Genomic DNA, 22,128 nt, shown 5'->3' with positions numbered 1-22,128 from the left:
AGCATGATTGAAGTCTAGGCTAGGGATTTACCATGTGCTTCAAATTAAGCACATCCGGAAGTGCTTTCCTGAACAGAAACCTTAATATTTGGGAAAGCACAAAAAGTGAAATATGGTTTTTGGCGACTCTTGACAGTTATTTAATGGGAAGCATGTTTGAAAACGGCCAATTTTATCATGTTACTTATTTTATCTGTGCTGTAGTTTATGGCACTATGGACCCAGTCCTGCACTGAGGAACACATGGGTGTGGTGGTTCACCCAAATCAGGGCCTTGAACAGTGACAGGTGACAGATGTGTATCATATTGCTTTATGCACTACTGGAAAGCACTCAGAAACTACAGTGATGAGTGTGGTATAAGAATCTAAATAGAATAGAATAGAAATAGAATAGTAATGTTGAAGATCAGTATTAGCCTGAAGGTGTAGTGCGTGCATCAACAATCCCAGAGAAGGGAAGGGGAGTGAAAAATCCATGATAAGAAAGTGAGCAGAGACTAAGAAGCTCTCTTAGTGGAATTTTAATCATGCAAATTCATCCTTAGGGTCCAATCCTACAGTCCTGGAGTAGTCCCTCTGCATGTAGTCCTGTTGGTATTAATGGGCCTACTTGTGAGAGTAAGTTTTTCAGGCCTTTATTACTTGAGGTCACAGGGGAAATAAATCTAACTAAGGACTAGACCTTGCAGACCAGATCCTGCAAAGTTCCCACTGGATTCAAATATTTTAATTACAATCTATGCGCCTATTGTCTCTCTTTATTATGAACAAGTAATCATATTTTATTATTTTACATTATTTCATGCAGGGAAAACAAATTTATTGTAGCCTTTTTCTTCCTAGTTTTACAGTTGCCCCAACTGACTACTAAAAGAAAACCCAGATGAATGTGTTTTGCCCACCTTCTATACCAAATGACAGAGGTAGCTCAGTTTCAAAAAGAAAGGTAATGTCTGGTTGTGCTTATAGGCTTGATTTTGTGAGGCTGACCTTACAATCATTCCTGTCTCTCTAGGATCTTTTACAGTGCCCATCCCTATATTATTGGAAAACCTTGTGTTTTTATTAACATAAATACAAGAAGCTCTCTGTTTCTCTCTCCTTTCCTTTCTCATTAGCAGAAGGGTGTTGGCATGTTTGTTTTCAAATGTGTGATCTATGTGGGGTTGTTGAGGGAAAGCTAAGCCAGTGGTTTGCTTTGTACATTTTGCTCTGAAGACGCTGAGTTTTGCAGTCATTCTGATCTCTTTGCTAAGCAGGTTCCACAATTTGTGGCCAGTTGCTGAGAAAACTCTGCCCACAGAGCAGAGGATTCTCACTCTCAGGGCTGACAGTTCCATTGTGACAGAGTAATGGAGTTGTCCTGGGGAGGTTTTGATCACATAGAGTGGGGGCAGGCCCACAAAAAAGTTGGGCCAATCTCATGGAGGGCTTTGCCAATGAGCACCAAAACCATTGGTCTATGTCAGGATGTACCACAGAGCATCAAAAATATACCATAAAATGAGTAAATAATGTTATAAAATATTGTTGCTATTTCTGTGCATTACACAATTACCACAAAAATAGCTTTCCACCACTGATTTCAGTTCAACAAAAATGAATAGAGCACCAATAGCCATGAGACTGTTAGTATGAAATATACTTTGCACTAATCTACCCAAGACTAGGAGGTCACAAAATGGGAATGATGGGAATGACCCAGTTTATAGGCTAGCACATGTCACTTTCATTGGTGAATGGGGTTGCCAACCCTCCAGAATTGCCCTAGAGTCTCCAGAAATTAAAGATTAATCTTTAATTAAAGAGTATGTCATGTGATGAAACCTCTAGGAATACATCATAGAATCATAGAATATCAGGGTTGGAAGGGACCCCTGAAGGTCATCTAGTCCAACCCCCTGCTCGAAGCAGGACCAATTCCCAGTTAAATCATCCCAGCCAGGGCTTTGTCAAGCCTGACCTTAAAAACCTCTAAGGAAGGAGATTCTACCACCTCCCTAGGTAACGCATTCCAGTGTTTCACCACCCTCTTAGTGAAAAAGTTTTTCCGAATATCCAATCTAAACCTCCCCCACTGCAACTTGAGACCATTACTCCTCGTTCTGTCATCTGCTACCATTGAGAACAGTCTAGAGCCATCCTCTTTGGAACCCCCTTTCAGGTAGTTGAAAGCAGCTATCAAATCCCCCCTCATTCTTCTCTTCTGCAGGCTAAACAATCCCAGCTCCCTCAGCCTCTCCTCATAACTCATGTGTTCCAGACCCCTAATCATTTTTGTTGCCCTTCGCTGGACTCTCTCCAATTTATCCACATCCTTCTTGTAGTGTGGGGCCCAAAACTGGACACAGTACTCCAGATGAGGCCTCACCAATGTCGAATAGAGGGGAACCATCCAGCCAAAATTCTAGCTAACCAAGGGAGGGATAGGATACAGAAGGACCTAGACAAATTGGAGGATTGGGCCAAAAGAAATCTGATGAGGTTCAATAAGGATAAGTGCAGGGTCCTGCACTTAGGACGGAAGAACCCAATGCACAGCTACAGACTAGGGACCGAATGGCTAGGCAGCAGTTCTGCGGAAAAGGACCTAGGGGTGACAGTGGACGAGAAGCTGGATATGAGTCAGCAGTGTGCCCTTGTTGCCAAGAAGGCCAATGGCATTTTGGGATGTATAAGTAGGGGCATAGCCAGCAGATCGAGGGACGTGATCGTTCCCCTCTATTCGACATTGGTGAGGCCTCATCTGGAGTACTGTGTCCAGTTTTGGGCCCCACACTTCAAGAAGGATGTGGATAAATTGGAGAGAGTCCAGCGAAGGGCAACAAAAATGATTAGGGGTCTGGAACATATGAGTTATGAGGAGAGGCTGAGGGAGCTGGGATTGTTTAGCCTGCAGAAGAGAAGAATGAGGGGGGATTTGATAGCTGTTTTCAACTACCTGAAAGGGGGTTCCAAAGAGGATGGCTCTAGACTGTTCTCAATGGTATCAGATGACAGAACGAGGAGTAATGGTCTCAAGTTACAGTGGGGGAGGTTTAGATTGGATATTAGGAAAAACTTTTTCACTAAGAGGGTGGTGAAACACTGGAATGCGTTACCTAGGGAGGTGGTAGAATCTCCTTCCTTAGAGGTCTTTAAGGTCAGGCTTGACAAAGCCCTGGCTGGGATGATTTAACTGGGAATTGGTCCTGCTTTGAGCAGGGGGTTGGACTAGATGACCTTCTGGGGTCCCTTCCAACCCTTATATTCTATGATTCTATGATTCTATGATTCTAAGTCTATGCTAGTGTTAGGAAGACAGGAGACTCTCTTCATCTATGGATTCCTCAACTACATTTGTTGGCCATTGAGTTTGACAAAGCATGTGGCCACTAAGATTGTCTAATTTGAAGGAAATAGTAATAGACTTTAATAATAGTAGTAGTAGTAAACTTTAATTTAGTTTTTAAAAGTCAATTCTAGCCCTTTTCTTTGTGAACCCTTGAAAATGTACCTGTCTAAGGCACTTATATGGCCCCCTATTACCATAGTAGCTAAGCACCTCACAATCTGTAGGGTATTTATCCTCACAACAGCCCTTGTGCAGTAGGGTAGTGCTATTATCCACATTTCAGAGATGGGGAACTGAGGCACAGAGGGACTAAACGACTTGCCCAAGGTCACACAGGAAGTGTGACAAAGCACATCTCCCAAATCCTAGGCTACTGGTCTCCCCACTGGACCATCTTCCTCAGTGTAAAGTGGTATAGTTTGATAGCTTGAATAGCAGCCTTCCTTTCTGCAGCAGGAGGCTGGGGAGAAGGAATCTAAAATCCCTCCCACAAACACACCTTTTCTGTCAAAGGAGTCAGGGCTTGTCTACACTTAAAACACTACAGCTGCGAGCTGCGCCATTGTGGTGTTTTACTGTAGACCCTACCATCAGTGAGGGTAATTCCCTTCCTTGAGAGGCAGTAGTTAGGTCGAGGAAGAATTCTTCTGTCAACCTAGCACTGTCTCTATGGCGACTTAGGTTGGCTTAACCACGCTGCTCAGGGGTATGGATTTTTCACACCTCTGACAGATGTAGTTAAACCTAATTTTCTAGTGTAGACCAGGCCTCAGTTACATTTGGGGTATATCCCAAAGAATCATCTCACTGCTCCTCCCCAGATTTTGTAAGCCAACCCTGTGCATAGTGGTGGGAAGGTAGGCCCTGAGTCAGCACAGCAAAGCACTAAAGCACATGCATAAATGCTTTACTGAATTGGGATGGTTTCAGTACCAGATTTTTGAAGGTATGTAGGTGCCTAAATAGGCAGTCAGGCACCTAAGTGGGATTTTTAATAGCACCGAGGCACCTAGCTGCCATTGAGATCAATGCGCTTTGCTGTATCAGGGCCATAGTAAACTGCAGTCAGTTATGGATGGGGTCAGCAGGAGGCAAAATAATGGTTTCGCAGGCCTGTCCAAATATGTAAAGACTGGCCTTGTGTTCACCTGGAATTATTCCCAGAGTGAGGTTTTGTGCACCCCTGGCATTGACTTGTGGTCCTGATAACTTGTGTACTTGAAGACTACATCTGTATGGTTTTAAATGACTGATAATATACTGCTGCTGAAAAGTCATTTACTGGTGCTGGTGCGATGCCCTCCCCTGCTCCTTGTCACTCAACCACTAAGTTTTTGGAAGCTTGCCATGCCTCTAACAGCCAGTTCTTCGCATGGGAGCAAAGTGCACAGCACAATAAAATCCAGGAGAAGAGGTGGGATTTTCATATTTTGCTCTGATGTCAACAGCAGTAATCTTCAAAAGAGGGACCCCCCTCAGGGAGCTGGATTCTTCCAGGAGGGACCACTCTTGCCATTTAATCAAGCCTGATTAGGGTAGCACAGAGCTCTTTCTGCAGGCCAGGGCTGTGTGCACCGACAAGGCGCCAGGGCCTCCCGCCCACGATCCTCATTAAAGAAAAATAGCAACAGCAGAAAGACTGTTTACTTATTTGTAGTATCTCAGCAACGGCGACTCTATCATCTGTTTTTGCTTTGGTGATTTTTATTAAAAGAAATGCCACATGCTGCCACAAGAGTAGCAAAATCCCTCTTGCTGGGGGTCAGAGGGTATGCTGAGGCTGCAGACATAGGGGCTTCTGCACCGCTACCCTGTCAGACTTCACCTGGAAGCTCAGGATGCCAGACAGTGATGATGATGGGGCTAAAGTAATATTCAAGCCATATTAGATGGTGAGATCTCTGGAACAGAGACCTTGTTGTTGTTTTATGTCTGGCTAGGGCAGATGATACCTACCTGGTATGGAATCTTCAGGTGGCTATTCCTTTCTTCATTTTGACATGACTTTTGTAGCTTGTTTTGCCAATGAAATCTTAGTGAATTGTAAAACACCAGGCAGAACTGTGGTGCAACAGCCTGTAAATAACGATCGTCAGTACATCTGCCTGTTCTAGAGAGTCTGCTAAGCTAGGAGGCATTATTCTGAGTTTGACTGGTAAAGAAAATTGAAAGCCTCAGAAAGAGGGTAGGAGACCAATAAGTCTCTTATAGTAAGTAATGTTATCTGGAGAGGATGATAGTCCAGAGTGATAGAATTGAACTTCTTCATAGAAGAAAAGAAAGAAAAGTCATCTTCTTATATCTATTTATTTATTACAGTAGCACCGAGGCCCTAACTGAGATTAGGGTCCCATTGTGCTAGGCACTGTCAAACACATGGTAAGAGACAGTCCCTTCCGCAAAGAGCTTACAGTCTATGTAGATAAGACATAGGGTGGGAGAAATCAGTGTTGTCACCCCCAACTTACAGATGAGGCATGGAAAGAGTACCTGACTTGGCCAAAGTCACAAGTCTCTAGCAAAGGCAACAATTGAGACTAAATCTCCTGAGTCCCAGGCCAGACCTTAACCACAAGACCATATGTCAGAAAGGCTTGGAAGAGTATCAGAACTGTGGCACCAACCAAATCAAAAACCAGTCAATCTAGGAGCAAATTGTGTTTCAGTCACAATGGTACACTGGAAAGCTGCTGTCCCCATCTTACTTCCTCATAAGCCCTACTCTACCACATGGAGTTTACAGACTTCTCCATTCTTTCTTACCATTATATTTTCAGTCTTTGGTTATGGGACTGCACTGATCCAGGCTGTTGGATAAACTCTGGGTGTCATTCATGAAATGTACTGGCTTAACTGGGGGTGCATGGAGTATGGCAGGAACTGTATCTGAGCAAAGGAAAAACTGCTCAGAAATTATTTCAGAGTTGTTACTCGCCTGAATGAAAACACCTCTAAAGCTCAATGGATGGTCATAGAAAACTTTGAAAAGAGATCCCTCTGGCTTTACAGCTTTTCCCCCCACCTGCAAAGCTAATCCTCCAAAGCAACCAGTTGTGACATAAAAGAAAACAAGGAATACTTTGGAAAGGGAAGAATCAGTAGAAGCCAATAAACCCTTCAGAAACAAAGATCTCACTGGCACTGCAAATCTCTTCAGATCAAAGGAGAAATTCAGATAATATTGATCGAATTGTTGCTCCGATATGAGGGCCTGATTTTCATGTGTGGCCATATGCACACATGCAAAAGGGGTTTGCATGTGCACATGGCTAGCTGGGGATTTGTGGAGGCACAGGATCACTAGCCTAGCTAGCCACGTGCATTTGCACACGTACTGCAACATGAAGGTGTATGTGGTTACTGAAAATCAGGCCCTCCTTGTACTCCATAGGGCACCAGCACATTTGAAATGCCCCATGGCACTCCCTGGTTTACTGTATTATCCAGCCAAAATAGGAAAAATATAAAAAAAAAGTTTGGTGCCCTAGCAGCCCCAAGTGCTGAAGTGTTGTCTTGAAATGCTACATCAACAGCATTTCACAAACAAGGCCATTATTTTTACTGGCTGCAGTTCTCCGGCTAGTGTTGACAGTTTAGTTTACAATAATACCTTTACTACTCTTGACCAGAAAGAGGGTCAAGTTCTGTCCTTGAATGCCATGCTCTCAAAGGCTGGAACCTTTGAGAGTTAGCGAGTTCTGCGTTGCAATCTCATAAAGTCAATCATACAGAAGAACATTCTTTTGGTGAATTAATATTTTCCAGGGGATTTGAGATAAACAGGCATGGTTGTAATTATTTCTTACCGTGTTTATTAGTGAGGACATATGGAAAGATTAGTCTCAAGAATCTTACTCTTGGACATAGTCTTCCCTTGGGGATTACATCACAATTCCCCCCCCCCAGGTTTTCCCCCCCCTTTTCTTTTCAATACATCAAAGTTGAGTGTAAGAAATTTTCCTTGGTAACGTATACAGATAGTGCTTAGCAGATCCTTCAAAATATGCATTGTTTAGAGAGAGCGGCTATGCACCATCATAGAAAGGATTTAAAAAAAAGGGGGGGCGGGGACTAGTCCTAAAAGCTAGCATGTGGAGGGAAGTTTTAGGCCAAGAAAGAGGGTTTGCCATGGGTTAGTAAGGATATGCTGCTGCTGGTGAAGTCTTTAGGCAGATGGCCAGGCTGGCATGAAGCAAGCAGTGGCAGCAGGATAAGGAAGCTGTGAGGAAAGTGTACACAGGGAAAGTTGGAGATAGAAATACAATGCATGTCAGTGGAAGAGAAGTGGGTAGTGCAGAAGCAAGTTAATGCAGCCAGCACACAAATCTGTCTCGTGCTGCCACATAGCTCTGTGGGAAAGCGCTTTTAGTTAAAATATAGAGAGACACTTTTGTAGAGCCACAGTTCTACAAGCACTACAACTACAGCACAAACCAAACTTTCATTAGTGGTATTTCAGTCCTAGAAATGTAACAAATATCTACCTCAAACTCTTGGCTGCTTGCCGGCATCTCACCACCAGCTATGGTCTTGGCATACCTGGTGTAAACTAATCATGGCTTGGCAGTGGCACAGTTGGTACTTGAGTCAGTGATCACCAAGGAAAGCCCAGATACTACGCAAAGTGACGTTCAGAAGGGGATTGAAGTTTGAACCAAATACTGGTGTTAGGATGCTCTGTGCCACAAAAGCTGCTGTCTTCAGTGTAACATGACTTTGCCATTTGTGGTCACTAAAGATCCTTCAGTTTGTTTAGAAAATGTAGGGCCATGAACACTAGTGCTGTGGTCGTATTCTGCGTTGGGTAACTACTTTCGGACTACCTAATTTCTCCCAGCAGTTCCGATAGAATACAATATTCTTATTCTGAACTGTTGTGCGGTGTTGCTTTCCTTCACCACTGAAGGGACAGCACTTCAGTAGGGAGGCAAAGTGATTCCCGTATCTGGTTTATAAATCCCTTGCTCAAAGGTTTGAAAATGCCTTGGGATCCTTCTGCTGTGCAAATGTGACATCATTGTATTTAAAACTGCTCGGTTGCCGATATGTATCTGGTCTCATCAGTCAACTCTCTTAAAGAATTTATGGACTCTCTCCATCACTGTGGCTCACCTCTCACTTGAGAACTCAAACTATTGCAAAAGTCAATCAATCTTGAGAGCTCCAGCAGATGAGTGCATAGGACCAAGAGAGCAGGTGGGTAGAGGAAGGAATGGAAAAGATCTCTTGTCTTCCTCCATATACTGCACGCACACATGTGTGCGTGAACACATGAGCATCATTTCACAAGGATAAGCCACCTTCAAGATGTTCACAAATAATTTACATAGATTTTAACCTACAGAGAAAAGATGATCCGGGGTTAGAGTGCTAGCTGAGGCTTGAGAGAGCCAGGTTCAATTACCTGCTATGCCCCAGACTTCCTATGTCATAGTCTCGCTGTGCCTCAGTTCCTCATCTGTAAAATAGAGTTAATAGCACTTCCCTACCTCACAGGGGAGTTGTCAGAATAAACACATTAAAGATTGTGAGGTGATCAGGTACCACAATAATGGGGGTGTAAACTGGGCCAGCCACCTCCCATGAACCCCTTTGTGGCCTAGGGTCATGCTACAGGCAGCCTGTCTCAGTTTCCCCTCTTGAACTATTCAAGAAACTCAAACACTTTTGTCCATTCCCATCCGTTCTCAGGTTGTGCTTTATTAAATGAACAAACATTCAAAATAAAGTTTTGAAGTCCACCCAAACAAAGATTTCTCTTCCTCCTTTCTTTGCTTTGGCCTACCACTCCTAGGCCTTACTTGGCTGGGGTCTCACTCCTAGATCAGCCTCATTCTTAGCAATCTCTATCCTTGAACATTTCTCCCTTCATTGCAGCCTCCTGCTGTTCTTTATGATACAATCATCTAACCTCTCCCATGGCTCATTCCATAATCAGGTTTGGCTAACGCTACACTCGGCCTCCAGTCCTTACGGGGTGAGCCACCCTGTTACAGGGAGCCATGTAAGTACTATAGAGAGATAACTTCCCTTTACTATTTGATATCTATAGTGCAGTATTCAAAAGCCTCAATTAGGATTGGGATCCCATTCTGGAAGGCACTTCACAAGCACATACTGTTTGAAGAGTCAGCCTGTGGCCCAATAGCTTTCAGAATTGCAATGTCACTCCAGTATAGTTTACCAGTTATACTTGGAATGTCTAAACAGAGTCCACATGTGTGCTGACTAGTTGGCCTTTTTTTCCAGAGTAGAGATAGCCTGTGTTGTTAAATATCTAAGCACCACTTATTTTTGCACATTGAACCACGTTGCAATAGCTGTAGTTTTACTAGAGATATTATGTGCCCAGAGTTCTTGGGTCATGATAAAATCCATGAGCAAGGTTTTTAAACTGGCTAAAGATTTTCAGTGCCTCAATTTTAGGGTGCCCCCCTTGAGACTGCTGAAAGAAGCTTGATTCTAAGAAAGTCCTGAGCACCCACCCTTTGAAAATCAGGCCCCTTTAAGGAGCTTTAAAATAGGCATTCTAAATTGGAGGCGCCCAAAAACACATTGTTTGTGAAAATCTTGATCCCCTAATGATGGGGAAGTAATGCTTATTCCATAGAATTTATTAGGGAAATAAAGTAGGATTTTATGTCAGATATACAGTGCATGTGGTAATGTACTGCCTTCCCTACACGTATCCATATGTCTCTTTCTGCCTTTGTAATGCAAGACAAACAGGCTAGTCGCTAATGCACTGTATGATATACTATGCAGAAAAGCTGCAGCATAGCATAGCTAGACAAATTTTGAAGGCCCACTAGAGATCCTTGTGCTCTTTTGCTGCCCTGTATTGTCACTGGGGCTCTGGTGGAGAGTGCTCCTGTGCTGGTGCTAGAAGAGTGATTCATTCCCATAGCCGCCTTCCCTTGGATGTAACTCAATCACCGTGTGATGGCGACAGACAAAGGCAGTGACAGGGATACTGAATCAGAAAAGCTCTTCTCCTTTCCGCCACAGCCTCTCCCCCTCCCATTTATGCAGGCACTTTTTCTTGCAACACCATCAGACGAATGCTTGAGAACTGGAGTTAAGCATGTATTAGTGCACTGGCACTGAACTACTTCCTCCCGCCATTAGTGCCATGTTTACCGCAGGGCTAAAGCAACCATGGAACTGTCTTACAGAATGATTACAGTGTAAAGTAGAACTGCATTTTCAGCATTGACTCTACATCTGTGGGCCTATGGCCGTAAATACTATGGCAATGGGTGCCTTCACGATCGGGAAGAGAATGGTGTATTGTGGTGCAGGCAGGACCAAGAAGCACAGAGAGATACATGTAATTGCAATAGAGGTAAGTGCTTTAACAGTGAGAACCTGGAAGTGGCCCATATTACTCAGTATTACTTGTGTGTATAGGGAGAACCACATAGTGTTAACTCTTTAAGTGCCTTTCAGCATAGATGGATAATTCCCCCTTTAGAAATATAAAAATGCGTGACTCTAAAATGTTAAGTGGAAAAAGATTTTATTGATGTGATTTTTAGAACTAAAGCTATAGGCCAGATCCTCCACCCTGGGAAAGTCCCTTTTGTGCTGCTCCAGCATGTAAAAGAGATTTACAAGCTGCCCTAAGGAGGCACCTGGAGATTCCCCTGACAAAGGGAATCCCCCAGTGCTGGAAAGTGCATGGTGCCTACAGTGCTTATTTATTTAGATATCCTAATAAACCCTCCTATGAGTTAGGGAAGTATTATTATTATCCCCATCTGACAGGGGGAGAAACTGATACATGCAGAGATTAAGTAGCTTGCCCAAAGTTACACAAGAAGAGATGGGAAGTGAATCCGGGTCTCCTAATCTTTCAGGATCAACTTCCATGTGTTTCACTATCCAAAAGAGAACAGAGGGAGATTGCCCAGTGCTGCTTCTGACACGGTTAAATCATCCCCCTAAGATGGTGTTGGTGTGATGATTCAAGCAGGTAGCCTAGGGAATTAGTGGTCCTCAGCAGGTTTTCAAGGCACACATCTTCACTTGCTTCTGAGCACCAGAGATTTTTCAGATTTTTTCCCCCTTGGGATCTGCATCTCTTGAAGCTGACATCAGCATCCCAAGTAATCACAAAGACAATTGTCAGCAGTGGGTCCCATTGAAGAAAGTGAAGAGTAGTGGTAACCACTTGTTTGGAACTCGGCTAACTGGGAGCTCCTCTCCATTTGAAGCTGAGTCTGTTGCATCAAACTCTGGTTTTCTATCAGCTGCTGGGACTGGTTGTGATGCGTTCACTCTGAGAGTCATCTCAAACTCACTCAGAGTTCGTTCTCTTTCTATCTACAAATTCAAGCAGCCAAGGGAAAGTATTTTCTTTTTTCTGAAGAAAACATTTCAGCCAAAGATATGATGTTCTTTGGTTCTGGTCTCAGTAACACTGCATGACCTGGCAAGAATTCCTTGATTCCTGTATCAGTCATTCCTTGGCCTTATTTCCAGTAGAAGAGAATATGCCCCTACCTCCAGAGCCTACCAGAGCCTTCTTGTCCTCTCTGTGCTTCACAACGTAGCTGTGGCAGCAGAAGACCATATGTTTGTCAGTTTAATTACTCTCACATTTTCACATAAAGTTTGAATTTGTGTTCACTTATGCAGTGAGAAACCTTTAATTGGTTATTCAGATAGGGTATTATTAATTATGTGTTTTCCCCCTTTCTAAAAAATCATTCTATTTGTTCCAGAGTGTGCTGGTAATTTTGATGGGGGAGTTTGGGAGATGGAGCACAACGTAATTCAAGACAAAAGAGTCTATTCTGATTACTACTCCATTGTGTGGCAGAGCAAAACATTTCAATGTGGTTGAGACTGAATTTGAATCAAGGAAATACAAGTTGCAGGTAAAAAAATGTTTTGTAGTCATTGAAAGTTGAGGGTTAGGTGGGAGAGACTGGTAATTAAGTGTCAAAGTTTGAGATGTCATCACAGCCTGGAGATGTTTGTATAGCCTTAATCACACAGTTTCCTATGTTGTGGTTTATATATTTGAAGAGTATAAAAAAGTACACATTTTAACAAGAAAAAACCCTCTGTTTGTTTATTACAGTCACACAACAACTGTCTCTGCTCTTAGCATGTTTTTTTTTGGAGAGATTTTGTTTATTAGAGAACAAAGGGAAAGCAGAAAAATAAGGATTAAACTTTTCAGGTTTTTGAATTTAAAATGCTCTTTGATTTCCAAGCTGGTTATGATTAACAGTATTAACTGTTTCATTCCCTTAGATGGAAGGGGACATGGCGGATGTCTTTCACTCTGGTTAGCAAACTTAGGCTTTGGAGTAATGTGTGTCAGGTAAAATTTTCTAGCCCAATTCATGGGGGAGTACTGGGATGGTAGCAGTGAGTTAATTGAACAAGTCATCATATAGCTGGCTTGAGTATATCCACCTACTGCAGTTCTCTGGGATGCTGTAAACATACTATAACCTTGGGGTGTTCTCATACTTTAAAAGAAACCCAATCTTATTACTACGAGTCAGTCATGAAATATAGCTCTCTGCTGACATCCAAGCCATGAAATATTTTGCTCATTGGCAGTAGGATTCCTTTGCATACCCTTAAAAAAACCCACCTCTGTCTAAAAAGGGACAATGGTAAGTTAAACAAGTAAAATAACCCACTCCCTTTGTGTGGCATTCACTCAACATGAGAAATGGGTTAGCCCTTTGTATTTGAATATTCTCTGTTTATCCATGCCTCAAAAAATGTTTCTATTTAACTGCTACCTACTTCTTAGTGAATCAGTCAGTGCTAGTGGCACTCATTAATCTCAACTGAAACAATGAACAAGTGTGTAGGCAGAATCTGGCCCTAAGTAACATATCAGTAACATATCAGCCTATTAGTAGAGGGTGAAGGAGGGAATCGCTTTCCCTAAGACCTGTGCCAATTGTTAAATTAAATTAATAATTCATTGACAAACCGAGAGGCGTTAATCAACTAAATGAAACCTTTTGGATGCTCAGGATGTGTAAACAAGGTAGATTTTTGAAGAATTCATAGAGATAATAGCTAGAGTAACTTTTAGCTGAGTATTTGTAGCACAATAAAGGGACAGATGATGGTGAAAGCTGTCCATGCACGGAATTCCAGTGGTTTATCTGGGAGTTCTGTGTGCAGACCCAAAGTTGCTGTGAGTAAATCTTGTGATTGGGGAGAAAATGGACATAGGTTAATACCATATTGGGATGAAAGAGTCAAATCCTGAGCTACTGTATGCAAGACATGACTTTGTTCACTTTAATATGCAGTTCATAAGATAAAGAATGTCACTGCGAAGGTTAAATCATGGCTGGTGCTCATGAACCTTTCTGTGGCAAATAGGAGATGACAATGGAAAAGCAAAACTTGTATATGAAATTGATTCTATAATTATTAAAGTCTGTACTAAAAGTTCAAATATAAGAATTATTTTCTATTCTATACCTTAGGAATACAGCTGTTGCCAGATTGGATCAGACTCATGGTCCATCTAGCCCAGTAACTTGACCCAGACAGTGGCCAGCACCAGATGCTTCAGAAGAAAGTGCAAGAACCTTGTGTTAGGCAGATGTGGGATAATCTCCCACATTGGTCTATTCTGAATCCCTAGTATTTAGAGATTGACTTGACCCCTTAATCATAAGTCTTAACAACCCTTCCAAAAGTTTAGCATTAACTTTTATAACTCTCTATATTCTTCTTATATAACAATGCCTGTTTGAATCTTAACAGTTGTCTTTTTACTTTCTTAATATTACTGTACATTGATCAGAAATTTTCACTGCACTGTTCTGACTGGTACCCAAGTCTTTTTCCTGATGGTTACAGCTGATTTAGAACCCTGCAACATGTGTAAGCAGTTCAAATTATTATCCTTCTAATGTGCATTACTTTGCATTTGTCAACAAAGACTTCTGCCATCGTGTGGCCTATTCCCCAGCAGTAAGCCACTCTGAAGCTTCTCAGTTTTCTCTGGTCTTGAGTAATAATCTTGTGCCATCTGCAAATACTGATGCCTCATTGTTCACCCCCTTAATTATATAAACCTTGCTGAGTTTAGTAGAGAGAACTGTGGATCACCCTACTGCTGATCTTTTGTCATATTGAAAATTAAATCTTCATTGTTCTTTTTTCTCTTTTTCTTTCAGCCAGTTTCTGATCCATAGCAGAATTTTATGTAGCACCAGGAGAGCATATTTATGCAACATTGTTCTATTCCATTGACTTAATCTTTCAGTTAACATTCTTGCACTACTGTATTATTATTCACAGGTTGATTTAGAGCAATGGAGTTCCATGTGGTCTTCTGATATGCAAGGTTCATTGCCCAGTGTCTTGGCAAGTCAATTATGGCAGTTGATTTATATGTTGGATGTTTCCTTTTACGTCATTCTTCATATTTCCTCCCACTTAAACTCCTGAAAGGTTCTGTATTATTTTTTAAAGAATGGCTGATAGCAAATGTATCACTGTAGTTACAAAAGAGAGTCCTACAATTATAATTTGGCTAGACAAAATACAGCAAATAAGAGACATGCTTTAATATACCATCCCAGGGTTATCTGGAGGACAGAGAGGCTTTAGCAGATCTATGGTATATAAACAAGAGGCACGCTGCAGCCCCAAACTAAAATACAACCATGTAATGATTCTGGTCTTCCAAGAAAGATCAGCCATACCAAACCTCTTCAGTGTCTGCTCATGATGCTACCAGGATGTCACTTTGGGCTCTGTGAATAGGTTAGTCCACCTGTATGTCTGCCTGCTTCTTGTTTGCAAGTTGATTATTTTGAAAAAATACCAGCCTGGTATCCTAGTACGAATGTAAGAAGGAACTCTTAATATTCCTGTGTTACTTCCCGAAGTTGACCCCTGGGTTATTTCATGCATAATCTGTCTTGCTGTAAAATGTATCAGCTATTTCACGACTCTTTAGTTTGTCCATTAATCTCTAATATAGAACTAGCTACATCCAGTTGAGAATTGGCTTAATGGTCTCCCTTCAGCAGCATACATGGCTTACTCTGTACGCCAAGATACTTGACCTATGAAAGTTGGCTTGCAGTTAGTAGACAGCAACCGGGTCAGGATTAGTTCAAAATAAATCATTAGTTAGAAATTGTAACTCACTGTGCTGCATGTGGTGCATCCTTCAAGGCATATTTACCAATTGTTGTAATTTCTTTCTTCCATGGGTTCCAAAAAATTCTTAGGCATGCTAATTAGTACTGTTTTTGCAACAGGAGGACATTTAGCTTGAAAGTTTAATTTAATATTATGCTTTGATCATAGAACTCCCATTAGAGGATGCCCCCAAGAAAACGACATTTTTTTTTTTTGCATATTGATTTAAATGGTAATGCTGCTGCTTAGTTGGAACAGAATTTAGCTAGTGCCAGATAGTTTAGTGGTAAGAACCAGATGTTAAATAAGTGTGAAATTCTAAACTGTAAATTAAGTTATAGGTAAGTGAACTTCGGTGATATTGGTTAAAGATTAAAGCAGCAGTCCAAACCAATCTAACCAAGTAGTTCCTGATCATAGATCTGCCACTGTCTGGCCTATCACTCCCTGCAAGTGAAGATACAGGAACAACAGGGGCTATTAGAGCATTAGGGTCTTCAAATGGTTCCACTGTAGCTCAGCAGCTGCTCCATGAGCTTAAGCATCAGGATTCCTTCCTCCGTCAGCCTCAGTAGAACCTTCATACACGACACCCAGCATCAGCTCGCTAGTTTGGCTCAGATGACGAATGTAACCCTAAGGTCCTGATCCTATAAGCATGGACACAAATTCAGCACAGTGAGTGACATCCTGCCCCTGTTAAAGTCCATGGGTAAAACTCTCACTGACTCCACTGGGGCCAGGATATAACCCAATGGGATTCCTCTTGTATAGTAGCTAAGCACATATTTAAGTGTTTGCAGAAGCAGGGCCTATGCTTGTAAATTCTTCCTCTCTCTCCTCCAGATTTTTTGAAGACGACTGGCCCAGGGGAATTGTTCATCTCCTTGGAAAATTGAAAAACAAATGAAAACTTGACGATGCTTTGGATCCTTGTTGTTAAAAAAAAATCCTTCTTTCTATTTAAAAACAAGAGGTGTTTTTTTGGTACTGATTTTTATGTAACTTCTACTACCAAGAAATAAACAGCATTGATTTGACTGAGCTATTACATGGTGTGTCAGTTCTCATCATACCCTTATGTGGCAGGTTTTATGAATAAAACATGGGCAGTTGCTTTACGGGAGAATGCTACATCTTAGCTACCCTAAACCCGCCATCCTTGAAACAAAAAGCTTTGAAAAACAGGACCATATTTCAATCCAAGATATACAATATACTTTTCAATGAAGTGGTAATATATCGTTTTTAGCTAAATAACTTTCTTCCCTCTCCCCCCCGGATACTTACAAGAAAAATATGGCCTCTTAAACTAAAGCACACTTCAGTCAGTCTCCCTGTATCCTCTCTGTGCCAGCAGCCACAGCACTGCTTTCATCTTGGCTTCAAAGCGTGGTACTGGAGGGTGGGGGAGGGGATGTCTAATGCAAGAAGGGGAAACAAACAAACAAAAAAGGGAAGAAAAGAAAAATAATATTCTACCTTCCCAATATGAGCCTTGCCTTCAGGAAGGATACAGTGCACGCTGTATTCACACAGTTTTGCACCGTTGTGCATGTATATATATATATATATATTTTGGTTATTACCACTTCCCATGCTGGGAAGATTCTTGTCATCTCTCACATATTTTATCCCCAGAAAAGGCTGCCCTGCCCTGTGCTTGGTGATTGAGGCTGTGCCCCCGGTGTGCCACACTATCAGTGGTTCCCAAGGCTGCCTAGCCTGGGAAAAGCTGCATGGACACATTCCAAAATCAGCATTACATGCATTATTGTTCTTACTCTGCCTGATTAGAGTGCACACAATGAAAACAACAGCAACAGCCTCATTTTCTAACCCGCCTCCCAACACAAGGCTGCTCCGAGTCTGTTTTTTTCCCCTGAGTCTTCATAAAAAAATTAACTGTTTCGCTGCTGCAGGGGTCCCAAATCCCACTGTCACTGAACTGCTGTGTTCTTGATTATTCCGCAAGGGTTTCCAGAGATTCTGGGGAAAATTTTCAAAAATGTCTAACTGACTTAACAGAGTCACTTTTGAAAACGGGATTTAAACACGTGGTTTAACATCTGGGCTGAATACACGAGTGGAGCGTGCTCCGATACGACGGTGAGGAGTGTGGCATAAGAGCTCACATAGAACAGCGTGAAGCTTCTCCTCCTAAGGGCCTATTTCTTCATTAGATGCTCTTGTGCTGCGTGACACATGCAGCAACTCAGTTTTTCCACCTGCCTTTGTCTAATGCCATGTTTCTTGGTCCATTGTAGTCTGTTTCCATGCCAGTGACCTCATTCTCAGTGGTTTCCTGATATGTCATCTATTGTCTTCCTCTTTTCTGTCTTCCACCACATGGTATCCAATGAAGGGCTTGTCTAGGAATACAGCTCTTTGACATTTGTACAACATACCCAAACCACTTCAGCCTTCTTTCTCAAATAATTGTCTCTACAGTCTGTTGGCCAGTCCTTTGTAACACATCAGCATTGGTTACTTTATCCCACTAGCAGACACCAAATATTCTCAGCAAGCATCTCTGATGGAATGTGCTATGTTTCCTATTCTAGCATTTGCCAAGTTTCAGGAGCCTATAACAATGTGGTTAGCACAATGCACTAGATAACTTTATCTTGATTTTTGTATGAATTTCATTTTTCCAGCTATTTGGCAGTCTCAGAAAAGCTCCACGTGCCTTTCCCGTTCTTGCTTTCATCCCCTTATAGAGTTGGCCATCAGCACTGCTTATGCTTCTGAGATACACAAACTCATTAACCATGCGGTGTTCTTCACTATCAATCACATACACTCCATCATTGCTGACTCCTCTTTCAATGATCATGAGTTCATTTTCTTTTGGCTGATTTTTAATCCTACTTTGGCGGCCTCACCTTGGACATTGATAGGGCTCGTTTTCATGGCATCGTCATCTATGTCCAACAGAACCATATCATCCGCAAAGTTAAGATCTTGAAGTCTTGGAAGTCTAGCCTGATCTGCCACCCGAGAGAGGTGGTTGGTAGCATAGCATGCCCCAGACCTAAGTGCCTATCTCACTTTTGAAAATGGGATTTGGGCTCTTAAATCACTTAGCTGCTTTTGAAAGTTTTATCCTGTATGCCTCCAGGAAGCTGCTGGTAGGACAGACTTGGAAGGCTGATGAAGAGAAGTGAAGGTGCAATCCCTATAGATAAAATATGGGAGACAGTATGCAGTATTGTATATACTTTACATGCACCAATAACTGTAATAAAATGTTTGTGTAGAAGTACAATGCTACATACCGTTTAGTGTTTCTTGTATTTTATATATACACATATATACTACATACCATTATGAGTACATAGATAAACAGACAAGATTGGATACAATGTAGATGTTTTATTTCAGGACATATTTTTATGTTGTTTTTATACCACATTGATAGTACAGAAAGGCAGTGCCTGTACCATACAAACTCTTTCAGAGAAATGTTGCTCTCCCGGGGATTACAGTTGCAGTTTTGAAGGAATATTCTCTTCAGCAGGATGCAGATAGTGAGGCGGCTTTACATATTAAGGCCTCTGCAGAGGTCAAGTTGCAACTTGTTTTCAATCATTGAGAATTTGTGAGGTTATTCTTGTGTTCTGTGATGGACTTTCTTCTTTTCATCTCTAGGGCTGCAACTGTTTATCTTGAAGCCACTTGAAGCCAGAATAAAACTAATTTTCCTTGCCTTTAGTACTTTTACAACATGAAACAAAAGACGTATGCAGATACACTTAATACAGATTAGAAAGCTATCTGTTTTTGTTGTAGTTGTTGAACTATGTTACGGCCAGAAATGTGATTCTGCAAAATAAAATGTTAAGCTTCTTTATTTTCGATCAGTGATTTCAGTGTTGCATTTGCTAAGCTTACAAGTCCAAATGAAATTATTCTAACTTCCACCCCGGCCAGTTTACCTTGGGATTTTAAAATCAAGTTGGTTATATTTTTTTCTCCCTCATGTATCATCATTTCCAATCAGGATATTAGAGCCTGACTTTAGCTGGCAATGTTGTTAGTTAGTTAGTATGGTATAAGGCAGAATATAGTCTGGTCTTCAACAACTTGACTGACTCCACCATACTGAGAGAAATAACATCTTAGTTTTCTTAGTAAACTAAATCATAAAGGGCACGTCTACACTGAACCTGGGAGCCATCCTGGATCCATAGACTTGTGCTAGCGGGGGTTGTGCTAGATCTCTAAAAATAGCTGTGCACATGGGGCTTTGATGTTGTGGCTCGGGCTGGAGCTCAGGCTCTGAAATCTGGGAGCGGAGTGCTTGAGAGCGCGAGCTGTAACATCTCCATGGCTATTTTTTAGAGCACTAGCATGAGTCCCCTACCATGAGTCTGTGGACATGATCTGGCAAACTTGCGTCGAGATGCAGTTAGGGTGGCCACTCATGCATTCCCAGAATACCAGACATGCTGGAAACTCCAGGAACAGCATGGGCCCACCCCTGCTGGCGTGATGTCACATGCATGGTGTGTGCAAGATCATGCCACATGGGGATGCCATTTTGAAAAGTACACTGCCTGGCGCCCACCAATGTGACCTCACCTGCACCATGCACATGAGGTCATGCCAGTAGGGGCAGAGTGCTATTCAAAACAGTGGTTCCCTTAAGCCACCCAGCAATATTGTTAATCTATCCAACTATACTCTTAGGACAGATTCTTCTGCTGGGCTATCTCGGGGCCTCTCCTTCTGCCCCCACACCGCCACGAACTTGATACCGTTCTGTGGTGACCTAGAATCCTATTTTTGACGTCTCCGACTCAAGGAATATTTCCAACACGCCTCTGAACAACATACTAACCCCCAGAGACCTTCCTACCAAGACTACAAAAAGAAGGATTTTGGGTGGACTCTTCTTGAAGGTCGAAACAACAGACTGGACTTCTACATAGAGTGCTTCTGCCGACGTGCACGGGCTGAAATTGTGGAAAAGCAGCATCACTTGCCCCATAAACTCAGCCGTGCAGAACACAATGCCATCCACAGCCTCAGAAACAACTCTGACATCATAATCAAAAAGGCTGACAAAGGAGGTGCTGTCGTCATCATGAATAGGTTGGAATATGAACAAGAGGCTGCTCGGCAGCTCTCCAACACCACTTTCTACAAGCCATTACCCTCTGATCCCACTGAAAGTTACCAAAAGAAACTACAGCATTTGCTCAAGAAACTCCCTGAAAAAGCACAAGAACAAATCCGCACAGAAATACCCCTGGAACCCCGACCAGGGGTATTCTATCTACTACCCAAGATCCATAAACCTGGAAAGCCTGGACACCCCATCATCTCAGGCATTGGCACCCTGACAGCAGGATTGTCTGGCTATGTAGACTCCCTCCTCAGGCCCTATGCTACCAGCACTCCCAGCTATCTTTGAGACACCACTGACTTCCTGAGGCAACTACAATTCATTGGTGATCTTCCTGAAAACACCATCCTAGCCACTATGGATGTAGAAGCCCTCTACACCAACATTCCACACAAAAATGGACTACAGGCCGTCAGGAACAGTATCCACAATAATGTCAGAGCAAACCTGGTGGCTGAACTTTGTGACTTTGTCCTCACCCATAACTATTTCACATTTGGGGACAATGTATACCTTCAAATGAGCAGCACTGCTATGGGTACCCACATGGCCCCACAGTATGCCAACATTTTTATGGCTGACTAAGAACAACGCTTCCTCAGCTCTCGTCCCCTAATGCTCCAACTCTACTTGCGCTACATTGATGACATCTTCATCATCTGGACCCATGGAAAAGAAGCCCTTGAGGAATTCCACCATGATTTCAACAATTTCCATCCCACCATCAACCTCAGCCTGGACCAGTCCACACAAGAGATCCACTTCCTGGACACTACGCTGCTAATAAGCAATGGTCACATAAACACCACCCTATACCGGAAACCTACTGACTGCTATGCCTACCTACATGCCTCCAGCTTTCATCCAGACCACACCACACGATCCATTGCCTACAGCCAAGCTCTACGATACAACCGCATTTGCGCCAACCCCTCAGACAAAGACAAACACCTACAAGATCTCTATCGAGAGTTCTTACAACTACAATACCCACCTGCTGAAGTGAATAACCAGATTGACAGAGCCAGAAGAGTACCCAGAAGTTACCTCCTACAGGACAGACCCAACAAAGAAAATAACAGAACGCCACTAGCCATCACCTTCAGCACCCACTAAAACCTCTCCAACGCATCACCAAGGATCTATAACCTATCCTGAAGGACCACCCATCACTCTCACAGACCTTGGGAGACAGGCCAGTCCTTGCTTACAGACAGCCCCCCAACCTGAAACAAATACTCACCAGCAACCACACACCACACCACAGAACCACTAACCCAGGAACCTGTCCTTGCAACAAAGCCCGTTGCCAACTGTGCCCACATATCTATTCAGGGGACACCATCGTAGGGCCTAATCACATCAGCCGCACTATCAGAGGCTCGTTCACCTGCACATCTACCAATGTGATATATGCCATCACGTGCCAGCAATGCCCCTCTGCCATGTACATTGGCCAAACTGGACAGTCTCTACGTAAAAGAATAAATGGACACAAATCAGACGTCAAGAAT

The 22,128-nt window shown here is 42.5% G+C and overlaps 1 long non-coding RNA gene across 1 annotated transcript; it reads left to right on the top strand.

Annotated features, from left to right (window-relative positions):
* Positions 1-12,070: 12,070 nt before the first annotated feature.
* On the top strand, positions 12,071-16,369 carry LOC142071418 (uncharacterized). The gene is made up of 2 exons (XR_012667451.1): positions 12,071-12,218; positions 16,330-16,369. It is a non-coding gene; the product is annotated as an uncharacterized LOC142071418 (long non-coding RNA).
* Positions 16,370-22,128: the final 5,759 nt, after the last annotated feature.

This window comes from Caretta caretta, chromosome 3 (assembly GCF_965140235.1).
Source record: "Caretta caretta isolate rCarCar2 chromosome 3, rCarCar1.hap1, whole genome shotgun sequence".
Lineage (NCBI taxonomy): Eukaryota > Metazoa > Chordata > Testudines > Cheloniidae > Caretta > Caretta caretta.
The sequence above is the reverse complement of the archived record's forward strand: the minus strand, read 5'-3'. Positions and strand labels throughout refer to the sequence as shown.